This window comes from Aquarana catesbeiana, linkage group LG03, assembly GCF_042186555.1.
Source record: "Aquarana catesbeiana isolate 2022-GZ linkage group LG03, ASM4218655v1, whole genome shotgun sequence".
Taxonomy (NCBI): domain Eukaryota; kingdom Metazoa; phylum Chordata; class Amphibia; order Anura; family Ranidae; genus Aquarana; species Aquarana catesbeiana.
Genome location: NC_133326.1, coordinates 145,705,895 through 145,729,855, shown reverse-complemented (window position 1 = coordinate 145,729,855; position 23,961 = coordinate 145,705,895).

Sequence of the window (23,961 nt, the reverse complement as noted above, 5' to 3'; positions counted from 1 at the left end):
TAATGGGGGATTTACACTGACCATCAATGTGAGCAGAATTTGTGCCACCCATCAATAGAAAAGGGGGATTTCTATACTGATACCAATGTAATAAGAGCATTTACACCAACCACCAGTGTAAGGGGAAATATACAATGACCTCCATGTAAGGAGGAATTTACACTGACAACCATTGTCAAGGAGATTTGTACCGACCACCAATGTAAGGTGACACAACCAATGTAATGGGGGATTTTACATCAACACCCAATAAAGGGGGATTTCTACACTGGCCACCAATGTAAGGGGGATTTACACTCACCACCAATTTAAAGGGGGCTTCTACATGGACTGCCAATGTAAGGGAGGATTAGAAACTGACCACAAATGCAAGTTTGGATTTTTTTAACGATTACCAATATAAAGAGGGGTTTCTACACTGACCACCAATGTAATGAATATTTACACTGACCACTAATGTAATGGGAGCATTCACAGTAACCACCAATATAAAGAGGGATTTACACTGGCCACCAATGTAAGGGGGACCTTCACACTGGCCTACAATCCTGTGAATGAAAGGATTGTACACCAAGTACCAATGTAATGAGAAGATTTACACTGACCACCAATGTAACTGAGACATTTAGCCTGTGTTCACATTTGTGTGTGTCGGGAATACATGCAAAATCGCTTTCCTGACACCACAGAAACATGCTGCCCTTTAGCAGATACACAGAAATGCCATTAATTGTTAATGACACCCTCATGCATTGGCTGAGATGTGCGTATTCACATGCACCAAAATTCAGGGTGCTGTGGCACCATGATCTTTTGAAGAAGGGTTCCACCTACAATTTGCTTACCTTTGCAGAACAGGCTGATGTTAGACTTAGTGACTATAGTTGTAGGCAGGACTTTCAAGCATGCTCCTTTACCTCCCCAGTGGGCAGCACTCAGCAGAAGTGATTGTAGATATGACCTCAGGGGGGGCATGATATAAATATGAATGCTGCTTCTATTTGCATACCAATGCAGGTTATTCACATGTAAATACAGGGTCTGCAGGTGAGTCATCTGTACAGGGCAATAGGGCAGAGCTGGGCAGCAGCAACAGAACTTTACACTGAGATATCGGGACACAGCACGGGAATAAAACTACAAAGGATAAGGGAATTTGAACTAGGATAGTTGGCAAGTATAAGGCAACTGCTTTGGGCCCCACAACAATGATGGGGCCCAGGGCAACTGCCCCTTTTGCACTGCCTTAAAAACGGTCCTGCCTATAATATAGAGTCTTTCATCACATGCTCCACCGAATGTGTGGTATACCTTATCCAACGTCTTTGCTCTAAACAGTACATTGGGGCGTACGAAAATAGCCTTACATGTGCGTCTAGATGAGCATGTAGGAAACATTAAACGTAGTTTTACAAAACACAACCTCTCTAGGCATTATGCAAAACATCGCGATAAACAACTTAAAGGGACTCTTTTCTTGCCCATAGATAAGATTAAACCAGATTGGAGTGGTGTTAATACGATTAGATCAATTTCCAGGCTTGAAATGAAATGGATTTTTGACATGAAATCCTATGTGCCTTTTGGTTTAAATGTTGATTGGGATATAAACTGCTTTATCAATAATGCATAATTGATTTGAGTTTTTATCTTTCCCCTTTTTAAATTATCATTATTTATGATTTTATTATGTATTATATTTTTGCTTATATGCTTTATCATCATAGTTATAGCGGCCCTTAGTTAAGATGGAGCCACAGCACTATTTAAATGGTGTGCGTGATGACACAATCACAGCAGCCAATCCCCCGACGAAGTCCTAGTGTGACCAAAATCGTAGGGTGGGCCTGTGATACTGACATCATCATGTTTTGTCTCTTCGGAGACTGATGGTATAGCAAGCAGCAGGCAGAGGAAGCCCGAGGAGACGCTGCTATTCCGATCCACTGACACACCGTGCATATATGAGCTCTGTCTTGTAAGTGCAATCTATTTAAGTTTATTAAATTATTCTTTTAAATACTGCACTATGGGCGCATTTCTTGTTTATGTCTCTGAGTGACAAAGATCCAGCAGTTTGGGACATCCAAATAGGTTTTTAGGAGACCGAATTCCCTGAGCTTGGTGAGACCGCTGTTGTGGTCATTTCTGCGGGTAAGGAGACTACATACTCACCTTGGGTGTTAAGCCAGGAAGGGCCTTTTTCTTCACGGCTTTGTGCTAACATCTTGTCTTTACACCTGCATGGACATCATTTGATTCACTGTCATATTAATTTGGGACTTTGTGACTGATTTTAGGATTTTCACCACTTGTGAACATTTGAATGGAACTTCATATTTTCTGTTTTTTACTATTTGGATTTATATATTGTTATTAGCGCTGCAGCCACCCCATGTTTTTCATAGATCAAATGTAAGCAAATAAGAGAAGTTTGTGGTAAGGGTTTATATACACTTGCCCTATATGTACTATTCCAGCCTTAACTTAACATGTTACTAAACCCACAACAGTAAAATCAGTCTGTATATGCAGTGAAGCGTGCTTGTTGTACTCGCTGTGGAACCTAAGGGTTAATCCTCTGCATTGTGTAAAAAAGGCTGTTTGATCCTGTATGCACAGATCCTCCCCTTCTTGCATTGCCCCCAAAACATGTCTTCATAAGACAGAGTTAGTGGAGTCACCCTGCTAGAGAGTTTTTTTTTTTCTTGGAAGAGTGCATGTGATCAGCATAGGGCCAATCAACACTGTCCAAACAGAGGGTCAGGGGTCCTGCATCCTGATAGGACAGCCAGTGCAGTATGAAAACTCCTCCTACAAGCTTTAACCAGGCACTGTGGGAGATCAGGTATAGTGAATGCAGGGTCCTGGGTTTAGAAACACTTTAAAGTGCAACTTCACCCAAAAAAGCTACTCTTCCTTCTCTCCCCCTCTTCAAGATTTTGGACTTGACATTTTATTGGGGGAGCGGGTACCTGGTTTTGAGAGGTACCTGCTCCCATTTCTTCCTAGGTGATTTGAGCTTCTCCTCACCCCCTCTCCCTGTCTTCTGGGACACTTCACAGGTTCCAAAAAGCTGCAGGATCACTCACAGGGTGCAGCGTGGCATGCACAGTGGACAGCCGGCTGTGAAACCATCCTATGCATCTTTGGCTCCGTTTCAGGTACGAATTTAGGCAAAAATTCTGACCTAATTCGGACCTGAAACAGTGAACGGGGATGCACCGGACCCCCTGCTTTTCCCCCGCGGCCGTACATAGTCTGAACCCGGCCTTAAGGGGCATATTCATAAAGCAGTTAAACTGATCACCAAACACTCACTGCAAGTGAATCTTCTTTTTTTTTTACCATGTGTATAAAAAGACAGGGACTGATTCTCCACCAGTATTTACCTCATATGCTATAAAATTTTCCAACAACAAAATCCGTTGTCGGAAATTCCGATCGTGTGTACACAAATCCGACGCACAAAGTGCCCCACGCATGCTCAGAATAAATTAAGAGATGAAAGCTATTGGCTACTGCCCCGTTTATAGTCCTGACGTACGTGTTCTATGTCACCGTGTTCAGAACGATCGGATTTTCCGACAACTTTGTGTGACCGTGTGTATGCAAGACAAGTTTGAGCCAACATCCGTCGGAAAAAATCCATGGATTTTGTTGTCGGAATGTCCGATCAATGTCCGACCGTGTGTACAGGGCATAACATTTGGCTTTCACCAGAGAAATCCAAAGGGAGACAATAGCTGTAAACCAAGCGATAGGTCTCCTTTGACCCTCATTTTTCCTTTTTTTAAATTCTATATTTTATTTTTTCAACAGTTTATATACATATAAAAAACGTTGAGCTTGTCATCAGAATATACAGGCAACAGTCACTTTAGTACTTTTCCAATGCTTTAATGGGAGATAACTGGAAGAAGTAGCAGGAAAGAGGTAGAAGAAGAGTTGCAGGGAAGTTCAAATACCTTTTCTTGGTGTAGCACTAAGGAATTGAAATCTCAAAGATGAATGTATCTTCAGTTCAGAATTCAATCTTTGTGGCCCGGATAGGTCTCTCTCACTAACCTAGCAGCCGGAACGCAGCACGAGCAAAAAAGTCTCTGCCACAGACTTGGGTGAAACAAAACTGTACGATCCAGGATGTAGTAGTTTTCGGTGAACAGCAAACACAGTACCAGAATCTTTAAGCTGACCCGGCAGTACTTGTGCGGTAAATTAGTTTAAGATGCGTCCTCCAATCGAGTCACCAGGCCCTTCTTAAGACCAGCCTTGTATGGTCCCTTCCAAGATGGGTCCTCCCCTGGATCTTCCGATTGTCCAGCTTCTTCCCGCAGGACAGACAGCGCAGGACCATCCCAGCGATAGCAGGCCCCAGACAGGCTTCTGGGTCTACCCGCACGGCTGCAACAACGCAACCCTCCAACCCGGAGGGCCGCGAGGTAGAACTCACTAACACATACCTCTAGGCCAGGAGGGCCACGAGGCAAAAGTCTACCAGAAACATGGCGCCTGTCCCATAAATACTCCCTCCCAGAATGCAACTCGGAGGACCACCTCCGCCGAGTTATCTCCGGGACAGAAGAGCACTCATACACTTCAGCTTGTTGCTTTCCAACACTGACCTATGGCGACAACGACACCCACAGGCACAATGTGGAACTGCACGCAACACAGCCAAACTGGAACAGAGGCTAATCTAACCTCAGATTGAGTCTGAACTATGTAAAGGACAGATGACCCACTAAATTTACATATAAGCGGTAGATTGGAAAATCTACCAGTGCTACGTAAGGTTACTATATAAACATTAATTAAACAGTGGGGGGAGGGGTCAAAAAAGCTGTAGAAATAGAAATTTGGTTACATTCTCTCCTTCTCTTCCCCTTAAAGTCCCGCCTGCTCCCCTTCCACTAGCACACAGCCATATTCCCTGGTACATACAAAAAGGGACCATGGTTTGCATTTTTTGTTGAATTTTTCCTCTTTACCTTGCATAATTGCAATACCTTTTTCCATAGCAAATATATCCCCTATGTTTTTAAGCCATAGTGAGATCGAGGGGGGTTGTTCCTGATTCCATAGGGCCGGGATACAGGCCTTTGCGGCATCCATAAACGACCAGCAAGTTTCTGTATTTACGTTTTGAGAGATCTGAAATATGAAGAAGGTATCTAGCTGGGTCAGATCCCAGGTCATAATCCGTTAACTGTCCTATAGTATCTTGCACTTTGGACCAAAAGTCAAGTATCATCCGACATGACCAGAAGATGCGAAGCATATTACCCTCTGATTCTCCACAGTGCCAGCAAATATTTGTCTTTTACGGGTATATTTTCTTTAGTAATGATGGAACTTTATACCACCTTGTAAGGATTTTATATCATAGCTCTTGGTAATTACTAGCTGTTGAGGAATAATGGGCAAATATATAAAATGTGACTTTGTTGCTCTTTGGAGAATATAATATCTAAATCTCTTTCCCATTTCTGAAGGAATCATGGAACAAAGCCCACAGGGGGCTCTATTAGCATTTTATATAACTCAGATACCCCATGGGTAGACGGTGTTTCTAACAGACACAGGTCTTCCAATGGTGTATTTGAATGGTCTTATATCTCCCCACGCGTAAGGAAGCTGGGAAAGTGAGTAAGCTGTTGCATTCACCACGGATCCAGTGGCAGGTCAAACAGCAACTGTATTTCCATTCGAGTCTTCAACCTTGATGTTTCAAGGAAGTCACCTAATCAGAATTTACCACAACTCAGAGTTTGTTTAAAATGGCTATCTATATAGCCTGGAGGGAATAACGGGTTTCCCAAGACTGGGTAGAGCCCAGTAATTTCCCCATCTGATTTTGAAAACATATGACTTTGTTGAATTACTCTTAGGGTTGCCCCTATTAGGGGATGATGTCTTAAGGTTCCCAATATTCTTGCCCATAGCCATGGCAGACATCGGAGTGGGATCTCCGTGCATGATTGTTCAATCGCTACCCAGGCTTTGTATCCCTCATCTCTGCACCAAGCTAGTACCCTAGCAAGGTGCACTGCCTTGTAATATCTTATCGGATCTGGGATGGCCATACCTCCCTGGGTTTTTGGCATAGCCAAATAATGGAAAGATAAGCGTGGATGTTTTTTCGCCCCAAATAAGTCTGATAAAAGCACTGCGTACTGATTTCAGAAAGGACTCTGGAATGACTATTGGCAAACTCTGAAAGAAGTATAATAGTCTTGGTAGAATATTCATTTTGAGAATAGCATTCCTGCCCATCCATGTATATGGACCTTTATTACATCTTTCCAGATCTGAAGAGAGTTCTTGCAATAGCGGTGGGAAATTTACTTGAAAAGCTTTATCTATTGAGGAAGTCAATTTAACCCCTAGATATATCAAAAATGACGATGCCCATGGGAAAAAAAACGATGATTGATGAGCCTGTACTCGTTTAGTTTTCCTTTTTGATGCTCCTCTCCTCTGTTTTCTCACCTTTTCTTCGAGCAACCGTGTCAGCCACAACTAATTGTGCCACAGCCCAACTTCCTTTCACTGTCATTGTAACATGTTTACAACATGTGGATAGAGTTTACAATATATTTAAAACCTGCAGTAATCTGTGGTCAAAACTTGTAGTAACAAAAAAAGCATATTGATGTCTGTCTATCTATAACAACCTCCATTAATGGGTTTATAGAGCAACATTGTATGAAAAGCAGGGAGTGAATGTTACAATAACCTATAGCAGCTGCCGGTACTTGTGTCCTTGAATCAGATTACTGCACTTTACTAAATCTCTTTTGCAGTGCTTCCTATTCCTCAAAATATTCTCTCAGGCATAAATTTCAAGTGGCCTTTCTTGTATCATTTTCATCCATGTGGTGATATCAGCTGCTGAAGAAAAATGTCATCTTTCTATATTTTACTTCTTACTCTGTTGCTTTAACAATAATTCAACACAATTACCAAAACAGGGCCTTATGAATCAGAGTGCCGGGTGACTCAGACCTCTTCTCATCATGGTCTGAGCTGTGGCTAAGGATACAAACGTATGCTGCATCAAAGATGTTGGAGAGCTGTAAACCTATGAATGTAACTACTTCAATGCGGGCCTATATGGTTCTCACGGTCACAGATATTCTAAGGCCTCTTGTGCACTGACATAATAATCAGGATGTGCCTAGCATTAAAATATGCAAATATTTGTCATAAAGTCCTCACATTTACAAGCGTAAAACTCTTCAATCTCTTCTAGCACTCAGTATTTCAATTTAAGTGTACACGCTCGTATGACACATATACACAAATGACTGCACCCAAATGTAAAAGCTACATGCACATGGCTGTAGGAATCTTTTTGATCATAAAGTATGTGCATAAAAAGCATGTCCTTCAGACGCAGATTTTTCAATTTCTGGAGGCGGATCTGAATGCTGTGCATGTTTACGCACCTGTGTTCATGTCATCTTTGAAAACAATCGGTGTTGTTTACGAAAGGCAAATCCACTTTGCACCACAAGTGCACTGCAAGTACACTTGGAAGTGCACTGAAAGTGCACTTGGAAGTTCAGTCGCTGTAGATCTAAGGGGGACATGCAAGGAAAATAAAAAAAAGCATTTTAGCTTGCACATGATTGGATGATAAAATCAGCAGAGCTTCCCCTCATTTCAGAACTTTCCCTCAGATCTACAGCAATCTACAGCAACTGCACTTACAAGTGCACTTTCAAGTGCACTTGCAGTGTACTTGAAGAGCAAAGTGGATTTGTCTTTAGTAAATAAACCCCAATGCATCTATATTCAGATTTGTAAGCAAAAAACTCTTTGAATTTCTGAACGTACATCACAAATCTTTACGCAGTTGTGTGCATTGTCCCTTAGATAACAGTGAACCTGTGTTTACAAATGCAGCCTTTGAGCCAATCTCTCACACAACAATCTCCTGTAAGAGGGAACAAACTGCTTACTACAGTCATTGGGACAGTAGTAAGCAGTAAGAGTTTAAAAAAAAAAAAAAAAAAGCCCGCTGAGCAGTACAGCATCATCATGGCGACATTGTACTGCTCTGCTGTCTATTGATTAGAGACATTGGCTGCCCTGCTGATACTGTACACATAGTACAGCAGTCAGTGAATCTGATCAGTAACCATAGCAGTACAATGTCACCATAGTGCAACTGCACTGCTCTTGTGATAGTAATTTTAATTTTCCTCCTTACATACTGTCACCAGAGCAGTGTAGTGTCACTATAGTAAAATTGTATTTCTATGACAGTGATCATGTGCTATGGCTGGTTGCTCTGTAATCACTGTATGTCAGTGCTGCCAGTCATTGCATCTAATCACCGCCACAGCAGTACAATGTCACCAGACAAGTGCAGTGTCCCCAATCCCCACCACTCTAGTCCCAATGTCACCAAAAAGCCTCATTTACATGTGTGGTGCTCTATTTAGAGCTATCCAGGTTTGGATTGCTCTTCAGGGAGCATTACACAGGCGTGAGGAGGCACCCCCTGGACCTCGCACAAGTGCTCCCATTCACTTGAATGGGTCACAATCGGCAAGCGTAGAGGGGGTCTAATTCCTTCCATGGCTAAGAAGTACACCCTCGGCCGTTTCCTCTGCAGCTAAAGGTGATAAAGGATGGGGGGAGGTAAAGCTGTGGCTCAACTGCAAGGTTCCCCAAGCTCATGTACAGTACAAACAAGCCCTAATAGTGCAGCTGTGGTCAGACTCTGTATAGTGCAGGGATGGGAGACAGCCGAGTACAGCATCAAGGCTGGAGGGGGTTGCAGGTGGGGGAGCACAACTGAAATCTGGGGGCGGCACAGCCCACGCCCAGCATCCCTCTAGATCAAGCCATGAGTTGATGCTTGAAATAGACTTCCAGCTGAGGTAGTGAGTCAGACAATAGTAAGTGGATTTGAACATACTTGGGACAAACATGGATATATAACCAGACAAAAAAAGTAAAAAACAAACAAAAAAGCTACCCAAAAAAAAAAAAAAATATATATATATATATATATATATATATATATATATATATATATATAAAGAAAAAGATGGGGAAGACTCTATGGACTACTTGGTCTTTCTTTTGCCATCACTCGTGTATGTTTCTTTTTTCATTTTCTTTGCACATTTTACAAAAACTTGTGACAAAAAAATGACATTTTCAAAAGGCTCACTATGCCTTTCAGAAAATACCTTGGGGTATTTTCTCTCCAAAATGTGATTATTTTGTGGGTGTTTTTCTTGTCCTGAGAATTTAGGGGCTGAAGGTGGTCAGGAAATTATATATTTGTGTAGCAGGGGTCTCTCTATAACTCGCAATCCCACCAAGCTGGTTGGAACAATGTACACAGGCTTTCCAGCTGGTTTTATAGAGAGCTGCCTGCTAGCAGCTGTAAGGCTGGATTCACACCTATGCGGTTTTAGAGCTTTTTGCATTTTGCAGATCTGCACTAGAGTCCATTTAACATGGTTTACTATGAACACGATCTGTAGTGCAAATCTGCAAAATGCAAAAAGCACAAAAAATGCACAGGTGTGAATCCAGCCTAAGGGGGATTTTTCACCCACTCCTTCTTCCTGTTTTCACTGACTAAGACCCCTTTCACACTGGAAGCATTTTTCAGGCGTTTTAGCTCTAAAAATAGCGCCTGAAAAAGCCTCATCTGTAATCCCAGTGTAAAAGCCCGAGTGCTTTCACACTGGGGCGCTGCGCTGGCAGGACTTCTTTGAGGCGCTTTAGGAGTGTTCCTAAAGCGCCCCTGCGCAGTGAAATCAATGGGCAGCGCCGCCGTGGCACTTTGCGGGCGCTTTTAACCCTTTATTCAGCCGCTAGCAGGGGTTTAAAGCGCCCCACTAGCCCCCGAAAAGCGCCGCAAAAACGACGGTAAAGTGCTGCTAAAACTAGCGGCGCTTTACCGCCGATGCCCGGGCGCTGGCAGTGTGAAAGGGCTCTTAATCTAATATAAGCTGACACACACAGAGCTCTGCAATCAGTGGCCTCTCTTGTGCCCCTATTGGCTGGAAGAGGAAAACCAATTAAGAGCACAGTTACAACAGCCAATGGAGGAGATTGTACTGAACTGCAGGGAGAGCAGCAGGGGATTCTGGGACATGAGTTCTCACACAAAACGGTCCCATAAACTGGTATGTAGGGAGAACTGTAAACCCCATGATGCTTTGCTGACAGGAAAGAAAAAGACTCCATTTTAGTCAGTGATGAGGGAGTAAAAAGACCAGACCTGAGGGAAAGGTGCTGTCTCTCAGATGATCTCCCTGCGTGATTCAGGCCTCCACTGCAAGTTGGGATGTCCAGCCCGAGAGAGGGGGATCCCAGGTGAATATTGAGGCGTATCTCCACCAACAGTGAACTGTTCCATTATGTGGGGACCGGTCGGGTTGCCATGAAAGCCTGCCTGTTCGAGGACATTCGCTTGGGCCCTGATCACAGGACTTGGTGAGAAGGCATTTCTGCCCATCTGCAGGGAACAGAGACACTGCACTACAAAAGGAGTTATCTGAACACCGTATACAAACATTGCCGGTAGTCATCTTGCTGACACTTGTAGTACTACAGGGATAAAGGATAAGGCTATTCATTTCTGGGACATTGTATACAGACACCATTGTCCTCTCACCTTGTTGAACAAAATCCTGTCTGTTTCCCTTGATAATCTGGGTCAGTTATAGGCGTGCCCATGGGGTGTGTCGGGTGTGCCCAGGCACACCCTATTCATCCCTGTGCTCTGTCCGTGTTTCACACCTTTTGTAATGCCCTGTACACACGGTCGGACATTGATCGGACATTCCGACAACAAAATCCATGGATTTTTTCAGACGGATGTTGGTTCAAACTTGTCTTGCATACACACGGTCACACAAAATTGTCGGAAAATCCGATTGTTCTGAACGTGGTGACGTAAAACACGTACGTCAGGACTATAAACGGGACAGTAGCCAATAGCTTTAATTTCTTAATTTATTCTGAACATACGTGGCACTTTGTGCGTCAGATTTGTGTACACACAATCGGAATTTCTGACAACGGATTTTGTTGTTGGAAAATTTTATAGCAAGATCTCAATTTTTGTGTGTCGGAAATTCCTATGAAAAATGTGTGATGGAGCCTACACACGGTCAGAATTTCCAAAAACAGCTGTGCTGTGAGTGGGAGGTGATTGAGCAGGGAACTAGAACCACAGCCGCGTAGTAACCCAGCCATATTTGGCGATGCATCTTCTATAGTTCCGGCTGCAGGTCCTGCAGGCGCCTGCGGAGTGTTCTTCATCTGCACTCCCCCCTCCCCTCCGTCCTCTCTCTCCCTTAGAAGCAGCGGACTAGCGGAGCCTGGAGAGCGGCAGAGGAGTGGCTGCATCCTTCTAGATCGAGGTGAGTGAGACAGCACTGAGCAGGCAATGGGCAAATGATGGGCACCTGGGCAGGCAATGGGCAAATGATGCACCAAAAAAAAAAAAAAGCCAACCAATCCACATTACTCTTACCCTGGCTTGTCACTACACATATATATACTGTATATATATATAGTGTAAAAATAAATATATATAATGTGTGTGTGTGTATATATATATATATATATATATATATATATATATATATATATACCCCGTAAGGGTAAGCCGATACTCCCTGACAGCCTACCATTAAAGTTCATGTGCGTGTAAAGGCAGGCATCCCAATACTTTTAGTGATATAGTGTAAATATATATATATACACGCATGTGTGTTTGAGCTTTGGGGTGCACACCCTAATGCATAAGGCTGCGCATGCCTATGGGGCCAGTTATATTGTTTGCCCTGCTACCCAGGAGTTAAAGAGGAGTTCCTCCCAGGGGGTCCATTAAAAAAAAAAAAAAATTAAAAGTCAGCAGCTACAAATACTGCAGCTGCTGACTTTTAATTGGACACTTACCTGTCCCTGGGGCCAGCGATGCAGGGGGATCGAAGCCCCGCTCGTCCCCCCCTCCGCTTGTTGGCGCCGGCATTTCAACTGTGGGCGCCGGGCTGTGGCTTCACAGCCTGGCACCCACTGCGCATGCGCGAGCGGCGCCGCGCGCCGTGATTGGCCGCTCAATCACCTGGGACCTGTAATGGGTCCCAGATGATTGACAGGAGGGAGGGAGCGGAGCGGAGCCCTTCCTGTGCCGAAGGGGAAGTGATGTCACCAGCCCAGGCAAAGGAGGAGGCAGACTATGAGGGACCACCTAGCAACAGGCATTTAGAGGTAAGTAAAAAAAAAAAAAATATCCAAATTTTTTTTGTTTTTTTTTTTTTAGAATTTTTCAGGTATTTTTGTTTTTTTTGGGTGGAACCCCACTTTAAAGTGCACCAAGGAAAGTGGCTAGCTGAAGACACCACAGCTCATCTTTGCTTCAAAAAGGAATGAAGCTGTTAGGGCCATACGGATCCACACACATATTCAGGGCTCTGCATATGCATTGGGTGTGTGGGACAGTTTATCTATAAAGTTAACCCATTACTTGCTGACTTGAATAGGTGTGTAAAGTTGGGCCTGTGGTGTCAGGGGACAGTAGAGACCTGACACTAAGGGAGTCATTCCTTTGCTCTTCGCCTGCCTTAACTCATAGAGCCAATCTGAGTAAAGGTAACCAATCTAATTTAAAGTGCCATATTGTGTTTTATTTACCATTAATGTGTGCCTCTGCTCTTGGGGACATTCTCAGGTTTGGAATCCCCTGAAAGCAGCTTGAATATAGGATTGAGAGCTATATTGCTCTTAAATCTCAGTTATTGATCTCTAGCTGATTACTTGATTATATATTGTGTGACAGTATGCGACGTGAGGTAATGGATAATCGGTATATTTCATCTCGCATGTGCTCTATTGTAAGAGACTGAACTGGAACCCGGCCTGGGTTTTTCCAGCCTCTGTGACAGGCTTGGTTCCGGTCCGGATGTTGTGGTCCACTTGAGTCCACGCTCAGGTGGACTTTAAATGAGCAGGAAGAGAGCACAGCAGAGCTCTGGCCTGAGACTCAGGAGGAATCTGAGAGAGAGGAGCTCTGTTTGGATTTAAAAGGAAGGTTTGCTTTACCACATGTTTTGTGGGTCACATGGACCAGCACCACACCGTATAGAGAGGAATCTACTGTTTAGTTTAGTGCCGGACAGACCCCTTTTCCCTGAACAGTACACAACCCTCTGCACAGTACACAGACCCCCAGCACATAACACAGCCCCCTTTCCCTGCACAGTGCACAGACCCCTTTCCCTGCACAATACACAGACATCTCCATAGTACACAGACCCCTTTGCCTGCATATCACACAGGCCTCTTTCATTATAAAGCCCCCCTGCACTCCCAGGAGACCCCCAGTCTCCTGGGAAAGAATACTCTAAAGTGGAGAAAATATCACTGCCACCCCTTTCTCATGCACCGCTCCTCCTGTATCACTTATTGTAAATCAAAGCTTCTAAATACCTCAATTAACGCCGTTCTTCGTGACCCAGTCATGTGACTGCTCTCCTCTGCTGTTTCATTGACGGTCACATGACCGCTCTCCTCCTGCAATCAAAGGCTACACTTGGGAAGGAGGTGGAGCGGGAGGAGGAGAGCGGCCAGACAGAGCGGCTTTAATTGAGGTATTAAGAGACTTCCATTTACATTGAGAGTGACACATGAGGAGCTGTGCATGAGAAAGGGCTGGCAGTAATGTTTTCTCAACTTTAAAGTATGCTGGCAGCACTGTCCCAGGGCCAGGAGAGGCGGTAGTACGGTACAGCTGGCCTGACACCCCCCCCCATTGGTTGTTATCCCCGGGCGGACCGCCCGATCCCCGCCCTATGTTGGTAAAAAAACATTTATCGGCATATTCGTATAACACGCAGGCAAGGTTTTTATTCCACATATACATAAATATATATAAATTAATAAAAATATCATGGCCAATCGGGGGCCCTTGCACACGTGGGGCCCTAGGCTACAGCCTAGACCAGCCTGTGCATTAATCCGCCCCTGCCCACAAGCTAATCTCCCACAATTTTTACTGTCTGTTATCCTTCCACAGAAATATTGCAGTAAAGACAATTTCTGTGTTTTAATATAACATGTGTGTTTCTCATTGGTCATTGCACTTACACTATTGCCAGGTGTGCCAGAGTGGGCTGAGGCTGTTATTAGGATTGAGAGGCAGAGTAACGGACTAAACAAACAAAGCAGCTCCTTCGGGGGTATTGCTACATGTAATTTAAGGTGCTCTTTGGATTTTGGGTCCCTCTATGCGTCTAGGCTGTGAAAAAGTCTCACACATGTGGTATCTCTATAGTTGGGAAAAGTAGCAAAATGTGTCTTGGTGTGTAATTGTAAGTATGCCTATATTGTGTGTTAGAAGTAACATGTTAAAATGGACTAAAAACAAACTATATTTAATTTCTTAATTTTCCAAAAAAATGTGACAAAAGATCGCAGCCTAAAAAATCTCGCCATGCCTCTTACTAAATACCTTGGACTGTCTACTTTGCAAAAAGGGTCATTTTGGGGGTATTTGTATTATCTTGGCATATTAGGGCCTCAAGAAATTAAATAGGTAGTAAGCACTGTATATACCTTAATTTGTAGACTCTATAACTTTCACACAGCCTAAATAATATACACCTATTTGTTTTGTTTTTTCCATCAAGGAAATGTAACAGAATACAGTTTGACCTAAATGTATAAAAAAAGATTATTTATTTGCAAAGTTGTATAACAGAAACTAGGAAAAATTGTTTTTTTTTAAATTTTCATATATATAAAAAAAATAAAAACCCAGTGTTGATTACATATCACCTAATGAAAGCTGTACCTGTCTCAAAAAATATATGAGAACAGTGTTATGTGACTGAGCAATTGTCATTCAAAATGTGACAGCCCTGAAAATGTGCGTGTATGTGGGGGCAGGGAATTTTATTGGGGGGATGGGGGATTTTGTTTATATTTTTTATGTTACTTTATTTCTTTCTTATTAACTTTATTCTATAACATGTCACCCCTGCCCTACACCCGCCACCACCCTCCATGCCAGTCCTAAGAACACAGTTGGGAAGAGGAGTCCAGAATACATGTCGGGGGCAGAGGGGCCAACATAGGTGTGTGGAGCGTTTTGCATTAGGGTGTGCACCCCAAAGCTCAAACACAGAGCAACAGAGGCAGTGGCTAGGGGTATGCATATGTCGTGGCTGCGATGCTATGCTTCGCAGCCATGGCAGAAATTGCAAAACACACGTAAACGAGTCCTTAATTTTTTTTTAAAATTACTTATATATTTTAAATTTTTTCATTTAACTGCCCTTTTGGGTGCTTTGATGAAATATCAGGGTTCTGCACAGACCCCTGATGTCCTACATTTAAGACTGAGAAAGAGACTGAGGACAGGATGGAGGCGTAGATGCTACAACTGATCCCCCGGCAGTACAGCCGGAGGGAGGGAGAGGAGGAGAAGCTGGAAGCACTGCAGGGGGAGGAACAAGAGGATTGGTATCTGCAATAAGGCAGCCGGTCCTCTTGCTCGACAGGTGCCCGGGCCCCCTCTTTGAATTAATAGGACAGGGGCCTGGTACAGGAGGGCAGGTTGTACTTTCTTTCAATTGGCCCTGGTGCACAGGGTGATTAGGACGTGCCCAGGCACACCCCCTGCGCATGCTTTTGGAGGCCAATCATCCCCCTAACAATTTAAACACAGTCCTAGCTGTTACTGTGATTAAAATCCCTATCTAGCAGCCGTCATATATATATACCGCACTTGTAGACAAGTGGTTAAGGAGATTGCAGGGTTTATTTATATGTATATGTTCTGTATCCATGGGGTAAAATTGAATGTTTTCATCATGACCACTAGATGACGCTGACTATCTAGCGCTGTTGTGGCTACAGCACCACTCCTCCCAATTCTTGCTTTCATAGGAGACACTGGGAGCCGGAGGCTCCCACTGCTGTCAGTCAAACTCCTGTGTAGGAGGGAGCAGGGTATGGTTGCCACCTCATCCCTTTAAACCCGAACACATATTAATTACACAGGTTCTGTGGCTGATTAAGGTGGTTGCTAAACTCACTTGGTGCCTTATCTGCATTAAATTAGCATCAGAACCTGTGTAATTCAAAGGTGTTCGGGTTTAAAGGGATGAGGTGGCAACTCTAGAGCAGGGGCATGGCTTACCAGTGCTGTGTGTGTCTATGGATACACACAGCCCAGCTCAGGATTGTGTGCGCATGGTTACCTTCTTAGCACCTGCCCTACTAAAAGGGCATCCAGTGGAGAGAGGAACAAACAGCACCATCTGGGGACTGCCAGAAGAGGAGATAAAGAACCTTTCTGTGAAATATCACTGTACAGGGCAGTAAACAGTATAAAGTATAACATGTTTTTTATTTTATTAAAAAAAAAAAAAAAAGAAAAAGCCTTTAGTATCGCTGTAAGCAAAATCGACACAATCTAAAGCTGCCCAAAGATGGATCGAAACTTGATTGTTCAGCAGGGGACATCTAAATTTCTATCTATGGTCGTTCCTGCTTGACAGAAGTTGACCTACTGATGGACTTCTGTCAAATTGGACTGTTGGAAAACATTTGGCGATTATCCAGCTGCTACCACTGCTATTAGAATACAATGGCACAGCTGTGAGGATTCCTACATCCATCTCAACTGTGTGGACGGGGGAATCCAATAATTATTTTTTCAAACATCCCTCTGGCTGATTGAAGAAAAATGATGCATCTATGGCCAGCTTTATTCTAACACGCATTACTGTGATTTTGAGTCTGCCCTATTTGTCCTCTTTTCTTGCTGCTTGTAAGCAACCTTTGAATAAAATGTAACCTTGTTATGGTGAAAAAGGTTAGATAAAGGATTTTAAAGAAAATCTTTATAGGATCCGCTGCCATGGAAACATTCATATTTTAAACATAGCATCATTCAGTCACCACCTTATTCCTGTTTCCCCTAATCCGCTGCTCTAAAATTGTGACCATTACCTGTTCTCTCTAATTGCTAAGAGAATATTGGATACCAAGACTATATATCACAAGAAAACTGTTTTAACACAACAACAAAAACTATATTATAAATACTTGTGGTAATAACTAAGGGGCCCTATTGAAAGCTATATACCCATATGCTGCACAATTATGATAAAACTGTGCCTTACACAGTTCATATCTGAAAAGTTATATAATGCCTTTTGTGGACCAAGCTGCAGACTAGTGGATAGTTTTGTTTCTATCCTCTGATTAACCCCTTCAATACCGGACACTTTCACCCCCTTCCTGCCCAGGCCAATTTTCATCCTTCAACACTGACACTTTGAATGACAATTGCGCCGTCATGCCACACAGCACCCATATGAAACTTTAATCATTTTTTTTTTCACACAAATAGAGCTTTCTTGTGGTGGTATTGTTTTTTTTTAATTTTTTGCTGAATATATAAAAAAAAAAGACGGAAAACTCTAAAAAAAAATTTTTTTTAAATTTTGCAAATAAATAGTCTTTCTTCATGAATTTAGGCCAAACTGTATTCTGCTACATTTTTTTTTTGTGAGAATTACCCAAAACAATGTTTATTATTTAGTCTGTAGAAAAGTTATAGACTCCACAAACTATGGCCCAAAAATGCCAGGACTGTACAAATATCCCCCAAATGACCCCTTTTTGGAAAGTAGAGTCAAAGGTATTTAGGAAGAGGCATGGAGAGTTTTCTAAAGTTGTAATTTTTTTGTCACAATTGTTTTGGAAAATGAAGAAATAAAAATAAAATTTTTTTTTTTTTTTTAAATTTTACATACTGTCACCAGTGCAGTACAGCGTTATCATATAATTGGTTCCTCCACACATGCCAGGGTGCTGGGTGTAATCCTTGACTCTGACCTCTCCTTCAGCCCCCATATCCAATCACTGGCTAAATCCTGCCGCCTTAACCTCCGCAACATCTCCAGAATTTGACCCTTCCTGACTAATGACACCACAAAGCAACTTATTCACTCCTTGATTATTTTCCGCCTTGACTACTGCAACTCTCTCCTTAATGGCCTACCCTTACGCAGGCTATCCCCACTCCAGTCTATTATGAATGCTGCTGCTAGACTAATACACCTCACTAATCGATCCGTGACTACTGCCCCTCTCTGCCAATCCCTTCACTGGCTTCCCCTACCCCACCGTATAAAATTCAAAATGCTAACCACAACATACAGGGCCATCCACAACATCGCCCCCAGCAACATCACCAACCTCATCCGCAGATATCGCCCAAATCGTCCCCTCCGCTCCTCCCAGGACCTCCTGCTCTCTAGGTCCCTTGTTATCTCCTCCCATGCTCGCCTGCAAGACTTCTCCAGCGCCTCTCCCATCCTCTGGAATTCCCTGCCCGGTATATCCGATCAGCCCCTAACCTGTTCACCTTTAGGAAATCCCTGAAAACTCACTTATTCAGGGAAGCCTATCCCACACCTACCTAACTGTCCCCGAGCCACCCCCATCAAATCATTCCCTGCATCTATTACTTTTTGTACCACCACTCCCTCCCTTTAGAAATGTAAGCTCTACGGGCAAGCCCTCCTTGTCCCTTCTGTATTGAACTGTACTGTAATTGTGCTATCCCCCCTCTACATTGTTAAGCGCTGCGTAAACTGTTGGCGCTATATACAGTGGGGCAAAAAAGTATTTAGTCAACCACCAATTGTGCAAGTTCTCCCACTTAAAAAGATGAGAGAGGCCTGTAATTGTCATTATAGGTATACCTCAACTATGAGAGACAAAATGTGGAAACAAATCCAGACAATCACATTGTCTGATTTTTGAAAGAATTTATTAGCAAATTATGGTGGAAAATAAGTATTTGGTCAATATCAAAAGTTAATCTCAATACTTTGTTATATATCCTTTGTTGGCAATGACAGAGGTCAAATGTTTTCTGTAAGTCTTCACAAGGTTGTCACACACTGTTGCTGGTGTGTTGGCCCATTCCCCCATGCAGATCTCCTCTAGAGCAGTGATATTTTGGGGCTGTCGCTGGGCAACACGGACTTTCAACTCCCTCCAAAGGTTTTCTATGGGGTTGTGATCTGGAGACTGGCTAGGCCACTCCAGGACCTTGAAATGCTTCTTACGAAGCCACTCCTTCGTTGCCCAGGCAGTGTGTTTGGGATCATTGTCATGCTGAAAGACCCAGCTACGTTTCATCTTCAATGCCCTTGCTGATGGGAGGAGGAGGTTTGCACTCAAGATCTCGCGATACATGGTCCCATTCATTCTTTCATGTACACGAATCAGTCATCCTGTTCCCTTTGCAGAGAAACAGCCCCAAAGCATGATGTTGCCACCCCCATGCTTCACAGTAGGTATGGTGTACTTTGGTTGCAACTCAGCATTCTCTCTCCTCCAAACACGATGAGCTGTGTTTCTACCAAACAGTTCTGTTTTGGTTTCATTTGACCATATGACATTCTCCCAATCCTCTTCTGGATCATCCAAATGCTCTCTAGCAAACCTCAGACGGGCCCGGACATGTACTGGCTTAAGCAGGGGGACACGTCTGTCACTGCAGGATCTGAGTCCCTGGAGGCGTAGTGTGTTACTGATGGTAGCCTTTGTTATGTTGGTCCCAGCTCTCTGCAGGTCATTCACTAGGTCCCCCCGTGTGGTTCTGGGATTTTTGCTCACTGTTCTAGCCATCATTTTGACCCCACGGAGTGAGATCTTGCGTGGAGCCCCAGATCGAGGGAGATTATCAGTGGTCTTGTATGTCTTACATTTTCTAATTATTGCTTCCACAGTTGATTTCTTCACACCAAGCTGCTTGCCTATTGCAGATTCAGTCTTTCCAGCCTGGTGCAGGTCTACAATTTTGTTTCTGGTGTCCTTCGACAGCTCTTCGGTCTTCACCATAGTGGAGTTTGGAGTGTGACTGTTTGAGGTTGTGGACAGGTGTCTTTTATACTGATAACAAGTTCAAACAGGTGCCATTAATACAGGTAATGAGTGGAGGGCAGAGGAGCCTCTTAAAGAAGAAGATACAGGTCTGTGAGAACCAGAAATCTTGCTTGTTTGTAGGTGACCAAATACTTATTTTCCACCATAATTTGCTAATAAATTCTTTCAAAAATCAGACAATGTGATTGTCTGGATTTGTTTCCACATTTTGTCTCTCATAGTTGAGGTATACCTATGATGACGATTACAGGCCTCTCTCATCTTTTTAAGTGGGAGAACTTGCACAATTGGTGGCTGACTAAATACTTTTTTGCCCCACTGTAAATCGTGAATAATAATAATAATAATGTACACAGGCTTTTAGCAGAGTTTAGGAGCTGCTGAGGTTAGGTGAGGCTCAACCCCCTTCTCCTGAATGCGAAAGAATCACGTTCAGGACAGGAACATTTTGATCGCTGGCTGCAGGAAAACACTGAAAAACCGTGGCAAAATCTCTGCGCGATTTTGCGTTTTTCCCATGCCCACGTATCATGGCCGGATCTAGGGGGGTGCTGGGGTGGGCTGCTCCCACCCAGATTTCAGTTCTGCCCCCCTAGAGCTTCACACTCACAACCCCCACCACACCTGATGCTGTGCCTTGCCGCACTGTATATACACAGCCTGAGCACAGGCAGCAATGTCTCCTCCTCGGCTCTTCCTCATACAACAGCTGAAACCTGATTCTCTTTCACACAGCTACCTGCACTGTGTGTAGCTGGTGACTACAGCCATGCTGCTGCACTGACCAGGGAATTTCACAGGTCAGAAGTGCAACATAGTCACCAGCTACACACAGTGCAGATTATAGCTGTGTGAAAGAGAATTGCATTTAAGTTATGTGTTATATGAGGAAGAGCTGAGGAGAAGACATTGCTGTCTGTGCTCAGACTGTGCATATACAGTGCAGGGATGGGAGCTATGATGAGTGCCCTGCCAGTAGTGAGCCCTGTTCCCTATCTTTCCAGCAGTGACCCCTGTCCCCTCTCCTTCCAACAGTGACCCCTGTCCTCTCTCCTTCAAGCGGTGACCCCTGTCCCCTCTCCTTCCATCTTATCCTTCCAATAAGATGAGGAGTATAATTTATGGTTACCAAAAATGCAAAAATACATTACAAAGATTGTATCACAATATTCACATAGTCATCTGTAAATGACATCATAAAAATGTCCGTATATAGTAAACATATTATTTGTAAAAAGTAATAAAGCATATGATAATATATAATGAAACAAATAGTATAGCATCCATGGAACTCAACGCGTTTCGTGGATCATATAGATGTCCACTCATCAGGAGTTTGATGCGATAAAATATTAATGCATAGTAAAAGTATTAATCTCATGTAGGTCTGTATGAAAAGAAGAAAGAAGGGAAGAAATAAAAGTAGTATAATGAGTAATTCTCCACAAATTAATGGGAGAGTATCATACTGAATGACTTTGCTACTCACATGCCAACTCAAGGAAAGAGCTGATGAGTGGACATCTATACAATCCACGAAACACGTTGAGTTCCATGGATGCTACACAATTTGTTTCATTATATATTATCATATACTTTGTTATTACTTTTTAAGAATAATATGTTTACTATATGCAGACTTTTTTCATTTACAGACAACTATGAATATTGTGATACAATCTTTGTAATGTATTTTTGCATTTTTGGTAACCATAAACTATACTCTTCATCTTATTTTGTGGCCCACTTCACTTAAAGTCCAATGACCAATAGACATGTGCATTCGTTTTCGTCCGAATGCATTTTCGTCCGAATTCCGGGTATTTTCGTTATCGTTTTAACAAACGATAATGAACATGCAGAATCCGAAAACCAAAAGATCCGACATAAACAACTGCTTTACTTTCGTTTTCGTTGCGACAACAGTTCGATATGGATAGGAGATTCGACATGACACTGACAATTGTGATCTGTGTCCATCGAACCTGTGGTCGAATGTGCCTATCCTTAGCTCTATTAGTCCAAAATTATTCTACATAGGGAGAGAAAAGATTCGACATAGAGAGAAAAGATTCGACATTATAGAGACAATAGCAAAAAAGGTTGAAAGTGCCTAACCTAACTCTATTAGTCCAAGATTTTCGACATAGAGAGAAAAGATTTGACATGAAGATTCAACGAAGCAGTCGCCGCGAGCGGACATTTATGGTAAAATGCTCCTCCCATAGGCTATAGAAGAATTCTAATGTTGGATGACTAGTAATAATAATTAATAAATATAATTATTACTAGTCATACAACATTAGAATTCTACTATAGCTTGTAGGCGGAACATTCGACTGGAAATGTACGATTGCGGCATCGTACAGTTTAACTGCTCCGTCGAATCTTCTTAGATTCGACAGACACCATAAGCCTTCAATGACAGATTCGACCTTAATTATTTCGGACTTTCGGTCGAATGCATTTTTTAATTAAATGAAATAAATAAAAACTAATTTCGGGAGTAACTAAATAAATGTATTTTTCAGATGAAAACCAAATTCCGAAACAAAATATTTCAGTGTGCACATGTCTAATGACCAATATCTTGTTTTTATGTAAAATATTTTAGGATGGCGGTGGATCACGACGTATGCCTCATAGCATTCTTTTTAATATGTTGTCATATTTGGGTGAAAGACCCCCAGGTCTCCCTAGATCTGATGCAACAGCATTTTAGTTACTCTTACATACATATCTATACATATATACCTATATTTACCATACTATCAGATTTTAGTTGACCAGATATTCATTTTATTTTATTTTATTTTATTTTCTATCCATCTGACGTGCTTTGTTCGGGCTCAGTGGGAGGTGGGAGGGTAAGCCTGGATCTGATTGATCTGGGGTTGCGAGGAGCGGCTTGTCACCTCCCTCCCTTCCCGTCTCTGATTGCATCCAGGGTGTGGGTGGATGGGGCCACGCTGCGCCTCGATGCCATGTTTCAATGCCCGTAATGTGGCCATTTTCGCCATGCTGTCAGGGCTATGATGTCTACCTGACGCCACACGATGGACCGGCTCGGTCCTCCCTCAGTGCGGCGTTCACATGAGTTTGGCGGGGTCCTGCCCACGGGCCGTGTGGTTATATAACTGGGACCATTCACAATTTCACATTGCATACCGCTCTGATGGCAGTTTTTTGGATCCTTATCCAGCACTTATTGCTGTACATTGGTAAAATATTTGGTGGTTCTTCCACATTCTATTTTTCACTTCATGCACACTTGTTTTGTTGCTTGGTTTTTGTTTTTGTAATTTTTTGATGGTATGTTAATACACATTGGTTACATATTTGCTCATCCTACTCAATCTCTTCACTTCATTACTTTTTTGTGGTTTTCTTTTTTTGACTTACACAACACATTCATTTAGTCATGTAATTTTTCGTTCATGTCACATTCTAATATTATCTACTATATATATACATTTATTCCAGAATTGACTGGCTCAAATGAGTTTACACATTATATGAACTACACCAGAGGTCCTGGTTGTTTCCCCACGGCTTGTCATTCGGGGGGGTTCTTCCACGTCTCAACCCCATGACAGGCATTTATCTGGGTGCCTTCACGTCTCCTCCTTGACACTGAGACCTTTCCTTGAGTCGGCATGTGAGTAGCAAAGTCATTCAATATGATACTCTACCATTAATTTGTGGAGAATTACTCATTATACTACTTTTATTTCTTCCCTTCTTTCTTCTTTTCATACAGACCTACATGAGATTAATACTTTTACCATGCATTAATATTTTATCTCATCAAACTCCTGATGAGTGGACATCTATACGATCCACGAAGCGCGTTGAGTTCCATGGATGCTACACAATTTGTTTCATTATATATTATCATATACTTTATTCATTCTTACGAATAATATGTTTACTATATACAGACTTTTTTATGATGTTTCATTTACAGATGACTATGTGAATATTGTGATACAATCTTTGTAATGT